This window comes from Oncorhynchus kisutch, unplaced genomic scaffold (genome assembly GCF_002021735.2).
Source record: "Oncorhynchus kisutch isolate 150728-3 unplaced genomic scaffold, Okis_V2 scaffold1304, whole genome shotgun sequence".
Taxonomy (NCBI): domain Eukaryota; kingdom Metazoa; phylum Chordata; class Actinopteri; order Salmoniformes; family Salmonidae; genus Oncorhynchus; species Oncorhynchus kisutch.
Genome location: NW_022263249.1, coordinates 21,151 through 27,955, shown reverse-complemented (window position 1 = coordinate 27,955; position 6,805 = coordinate 21,151).

Sequence of the window (6,805 nt, the reverse complement as noted above, 5' to 3'; positions counted from 1 at the left end):
AGATAGTGCACGACATAGGGATTAGGGTGCTATTGGGCCCTGGTCAAAGATAGTGCAGTACATAGGGATTAGGGTGCTATTGGGCCCTACTCAAAAGGTAGTGCACTACATAGGGATTAGGGTGCTATTGGGCCCTGATCAAAGATAGTGCACTGCATAGGGATTAGGGTGCTATTGGGCCCTACTCAAAAGGTAGTGCACTACATAGGGATTAGGGTGCTATTGGGCCCTGGTCAAAGATAGTGCACTACATAGGGATTAGGGTGCTATTGGGCCCTACTCAAAAGGTAGTGCACTACATAGGGTTTAGGGTGCTATTGGGCCCTGGTCAAAGATAGTGCACTGCATAGGGATTAGGGTGCTATTGGGCCCTACTCAAAAGGTAGTGCACTACATAGGGATTAGGGTGCTATTGGGCCCTGATCAAAGATCGTGCACTACATAGGGATTAGGGTGCTATTGGGCCCTGGTCAAAAGTTGTGCACTACATAGGGAGCCATTTGGGATACACAATAGGTCACTAATCAGGTAGTGAGTAGTGGGTCAAAGCTAACATAGTGTATAACAAACTGGATAATGAAGACAACGTTGCATCCTATCCCCTACATAGTGCACTACTTTTGTCCAGAAACCTATGGGGCCCTGGTCAAAAAGGTGCGCACTATATAGGGGATAGGTTGCTATTTGGTATGCATATCTGCCTCAGGTTGTAACTACAGAGCCATGACCTAGATGTAAAAGAGAGAGAGAGAGAGAGAGAGAGAGAGAAGAGGACGAAAGAGAGAGAGAGAAAAGAAAGAAAGGACAAGGCCCCAACCAGTAATGTATTATACTGTGTCTCACGTGTGTTTTATCCTGTATGAAACTATCCTGCTGTATCCATCTATGATGATTCTTCAGAACAACATGTCACCTACCTTCTGTGGATTTACAATTCAACAACTCACATTATAGGGATGGTTTCTTAGACCTAAATTAAGCCATCTCCTCCAGACGAAAAAGCACTTTCTTTAAATGAGATGCTCCCTAGGGCTTCTTCCTGATATGTGCACTCCTTTACTCTCCGTTAGGGACTGGAAGACTGGATTGGTGCAGACTGAATGTCTACTGTACTCTCCGTTAGGGACTGGAAGACTGGATTGGTGCAGACTGAATGTCTACTGTACTCTCCGTTAGGGACTGGAAGACTGGATTGGTGCAGACTGAATGTCTCCTTTACTCCCCGTTAGGGACTGGAAGACTGGATTGGTGCAGACTGAATGTCTACTGTACTCCCCGTTAGGGACTGGAAGACTGGATTGGTGCAGACTGATTGTCTACTGTACTCTCCGTTAGGGACTAGAAGACTGGATTGGTGCAGACTGAATGTCTACTGTACTCTCCGTTAGGGACTGGAAGACTGGATTGGTGCAGACTGATTGTCTACTGTACTCTCCGTTAGGGACTAGAAGACTGGATTGGTGCAGACTGAATGTCTACTGTACTCTCCGTTAGGGACTGGAAGACTGGATTGGTGCAGACTGATTGTCTACTGTACTCTCCGTTAGGGACTAGAAGACTGGATTGGTGCAGACTGAATGTCTACTGTACTCTCCGTTAGGGACTAGAAGACTGGATTGGTGCAGACTGAATGTCTACTGTACTTTCCTGATGCTGATCCAATACTGTTAAATCAGGAGACAACTACAGTAGACTAGAGTCAACTAGACTACAGTAGACTGTTAAATCCCTGAGTCCACTAGACTACAGTAGACTGTTAAATCCATGAGTCCACTAGACTACAGCAGACTTAAATCAGGAGTCAACTAGACTACAGTAGACTGTTGAATCCCTGACGGAGAGTCCACTAGACTGCGTCAGAAAGGGTGTGAATACAATCACATCCAACTTCAGATGCAGCTCATTCAAGTAAACAAACATGTAATTAGAGTGTTATCAACTACAACATCACAGATGTAATCAGAGGGTTATCAACTACAACATCACAGATGTAATCAGAGGGTTATCAACTACAACATCACAGATGTAATCAGAGGGTTATCAACTACAACATCACAGATGTAATCAGAGGGTTATCAACTACAACATCACAGATGTAATCAGAGGGTTATCAACTACAACATCACAGATGTAATCAGAGGGTTATCAACTACAACATCACAGATGTAATCAGAGGGTTATCAACTACAACATCACAGATGTAATCAGAGGGTTATCAACTACAACATCACAGATGTAATCAGAGGGTTATCAACTACAACATCACAGATGTAATCAGAGGGTTATCAACTACAACATCACAGATGTAATCAGAGGGTTATCAACTACAACATCACAGATGTAATCAGAGGGTTATCAACTACAACATCACAGATGTAATCAGAGGGTTATCAACTACAACATCACAGATGTAATCAGAGGGTTATCAACTACAACAACACAGATGTAATCAGAGGGTTATCAACTACAACATCACAGATGTAATCAGAGGGTTATCAACTACAACATCACAGATGTAATCAGAGGGTTATCAACTACAACATCACAGATGTAATCAGAGGGTTATCAACTACAACATCACAGATGTAATCAGAGGGTTATCAACTACAACATCACAGATGTAATCAGAGGGTTATCAACTACAACATCACAGATGTAATCAGAGGGTTATCAACTACAACATCACAGATGTAATCAGAGGGTTATCAACTACAACATCACAGATGTAATCAGAGGGTTATCAACTACAACATCACAGATGTAATCAGAGGGTTATCAACTACAACATCACAGATGTAATCAGAGGGTTATCAACTACAACATCACAGATGTAATCAGAGGGTTATCAACTACAACATCACAGATGTAATCAGAGGGTTATCAACTACAACATCACAGATGTAATCAGAGGGTTATCAACTACAACATCACAGATGTAATCAGAGGGTTATCAACTACAACATCACAGATGTAATCAGAGGGTTATCAACTACAACATCACAGATGTAATCAGAGGGTTATCAACTACAACATCACAGATGTAATCAGAGGGTTATCAACTACAACATCACAGATGTAATCAGAGGGTATCAACTACAACATCACAGATGTAATCAGAGGGTTATCAACTACAACAACACAGATGTAATCAGAAGGTTATCAACTACAACATCACAGATGTAATCAGAGGGTTATCAACTACAACATCACAGATGTAATCAGAGGGTTATCAACTACAACATCACAGATGTAATCAGAGGGTTATCAACTACAACATCACAGATGTAATCAGAGGGTTATCAACTACAACATCACAGATGTAATCAGAGGGTTATCAACTACAACAACACAGATGTAATCAGAGGGTTATCAACTACAACATCACAGATGTAATCAGAGGGTTATCAACTACAACATCACAGATGTAATCAGAGGGTTATCAACTACAACATCACAGATGTAATCAGAGGGTTATCAACTACAAGAACACAGATGTAATCAGAGGGTTTGATTAGATGTTCAGGAGTCTTATGGCTTGGGGGTAGATAATGTTTAGAAGCCTCTTGGACCTTCTTGGACCTAGACTTGGCGCTCCGGTACCGCTTGCTGTGCGGAAACAGAGAGAACAGTCTATGATTAGGGAGTCTGGAGTCTTTTACAATTTTCAGGGCCTTCTTCTAACACAGCCTGGTATAGAGGTCCTGGATTGCAGGGAGCTGGGCCCCAGTGATGTACTGGGCAGTTTACACCACCACCTGGTATAGAGGTCCTGGATGCAGGGAGCTTGTCCCCAGTGATGTACTGGGCTGTACACACTACCTTCTGTAGTGCCTTCTGTTCGGAGGCCGAGCAGTTGCCATACCAGGCGGTGATGCAACCAACGCTCTCGGTGGTGCAGCTGTAGAAGCTTTTGAGATTCTTAGGACCCATGTCAAATCTTTTCAGTCTCCTGAGGGGGAAAAGGTTTTGTCGTGCCCTCTTCACGACTGTCTTGTGTGATTAGACCATGATAGTTTGTTGGTGATGTGGAGATCAAAGAAGTTGTAGCTCTTAACCTGCTCCTCTACAGCCCCGTCGATGAGAATGGGTCCTCCTCGGTTCTCCTTTTCCTGTAGTCCACAAGTGTCTCCTTTGTCTTGATCATGTTGAGGGAGAGGTTGTTGTCCTGGCACCACACGGCCAGGTCTCTGGCATCCTCCTTATAGGCTGTCTCGTTGTTGTCAGTGATCAGGCCTACCACTGTTGTGTCATCAGCAAACTTGAGGATGGTGTTGGAGTCGTGCCTGGCCACGCAGTCGTGGGTGAACAGGGAGTACAGGAGTGGACTGAGCATGCACCCCTGAGGGGCCCCTGTGTTGAGGATCAGTGTGGGGGATGTGTTGTTACCTAACCTTACCACCTGGGGGTGGCCCGTGAGGAAGTCCAGGACCCAGTTGCAGAGGGAGGTGTTTAGTCCCAGGGTCCTTAGCTTATTGATGAGCTTTGAGGGCACTATGGTGTTGAAAGCTGTGTTCCTTTTGTCCAGATGGAAAGGACAGTGTGGAGTGCAATAGAGATTGCATCATCTGTGGATCTGTTAGTGCGGTATGCAAATTGGAGTGGGTCTAGGGTTTCTGGGATAATGGTGTTGATGTGAGCCATGACCAGCCTTTCAAATCACTTCATGGCTACAGACGTGAAGTGCTACGGGTCGGTAGTCATTTAGACAGGTTACCTTAGTGTTCTTGTGCACAGGAACTATGGTGGTCTGCTTAAAAATATGTTGGTATGACATACTCGGACAGGGAGTGGTTGAAAATGTCAGTGAAGACACTTGCCAGTTGGTCAGTGCATGCTTGTAGTACACGTCCTAGTAATCCATCTGGCCCTGTGGCCTTGTGAATGTTGACCTGTTTAATGGTCTTACTCACATTGGCTGCGGAGAGCGTGATCACACAGTCGTCCGGAACAGCTGGTGCCCTCATGCATGTTTCAGTGTTATTTGTGTTACATCTGCTCTTGCCACGCCCTCTACTGCTCATCCTGTTTCTCCTTGATCTGCCACACTCCCCCAGTACACACACACACACTCGTCTCGTCATCCTGCTACTCTATCCTGGATTCCCCACTCTACTAATCCTTTGGATTCCACTCCAGACCTGGTTACCCTGTCCCAACCCCTCTCACTCCAGTCTCAGCTCCTACTTACCCTGTCCCAACCCCTCTCACTCTAGTCTCAGCACCTGCTCACCCTGTCCCAACCCCTCTCACTCCAGTCTCAGCACCTGGTTACCCTGTCTCAACCACTCTCACTCTAGTCTCAGCACCTGGTTACCCTGTCTCAACCCCTCTCACTCTAGTCTCAGCACCTGGTTACCCTGTCTCAACCCCTCTCACTCTAGTCTCAGCACCTGGTTACCCTGTCTCAACCCCTCTCACTCTAGTCTCAGCACCTGGTTACCCTGTCTCAACCCCTCTCACTCTAGTCTCAGCACCTGGTTACCCTGTCTCAACCCCTCTCACTCCAGTCTCAGCACCTGGTTACCCTGTCTCAACCCCTCTCACTCTAGTCTCAGCACCTGGTTACCCTGTCTCAACCCCTCTCACTCTAGTCTCAGCACCTGGTTACCCTGTCTCAACCCCTCTCACTCTAGTCTCAGCACCTGGTTACCCTGTCTCAACCCCTCTCACTCTAGTCTCAGCACCTGGTTACCCTGTCTCAACCCCTCTCACTCTAGTCTCAGCACCTGGTTACCCTGTCTCAACCCCTCTCACTCTAGTCTCAGCACCTGGTTACCCTGTCTCAACCCCTCTCACTCTAGTCTCAGCACCTGGTTACCCTGTCTCAACCCCTCTCACTCTAGTCTCAGCACCTGCTTAACCTGTCTCAACCCCTCTCACTCCAGTCTCAGCACCTACTTACCCTGTCCCAACCCCTCTCACTCCAGCCTCAGCACCTGGTTTCTTGCAACCCACCCGAGCTTCCCCTGAACTGCACTCCATCTTCACCCTGCGTTTATATAAATACCTTGGTTACTTCATCCCAGTCTCCATCTCCCTCCTGTGTTAAATACCTAGGTTACTTCATCCCAGTCTCCATCTTCCCCCTGTGTTAAATACCTTGGTTACTTCATCCCAGTCTCCATCTTCCCCCTGTGTTAAATACCTTGGTTACGTCATCCCAGTCTCCATCTCCCCCTGTGTAAATAAATACCTTGGTTACTTCATCCCAGTCTCCATCTCCCCCTGTGTTAATAAATACCTTGGTTACTTCATCCCAGTCTCCATCTTCCCCCTGTGTTAAATACCTTGGTTACTTCATCCCAGTCTCCATCTTCCCCCTGTGTTAAATACCTTGGTTACTTCATCCCAGTCTCCATCTTCCCCTGTGTTTCTATAAATACCTTGGTTACTTCATCCCAGTCTCCACCTCCCCCTGTGTTAATAAATACCTTGGTTACTTCATCCCAGTCTCATCTTCCCCCTGTGTTTCTATAAATACCTTGGTTACTTCATCCCAGTCTCATCTTCCCCCTGTGTTTCTATAAATACCTTGGTTACTTCATCCCAGTCTCCATCTCCCCCTGTGTTAATAAATACCTTGGTTACTTCATCCCAGTCTCCATCTCCCCCTGTGTTTCTATAAATACCTTGGTTACTTCATCCCAGTCTCCATCTCCCCCTGTGTTAATAAATGCCTTGGTTACTTCTTCCCAGTCTCCATCTGCCCCTGTGTTAAATACCTTGGTTACTTCATCCCAGTCTCCATCTTCCCCCTGTGTTAAATACCTTGGTTACTTCATCCCAGTCTCCATCTTCCCCCTGT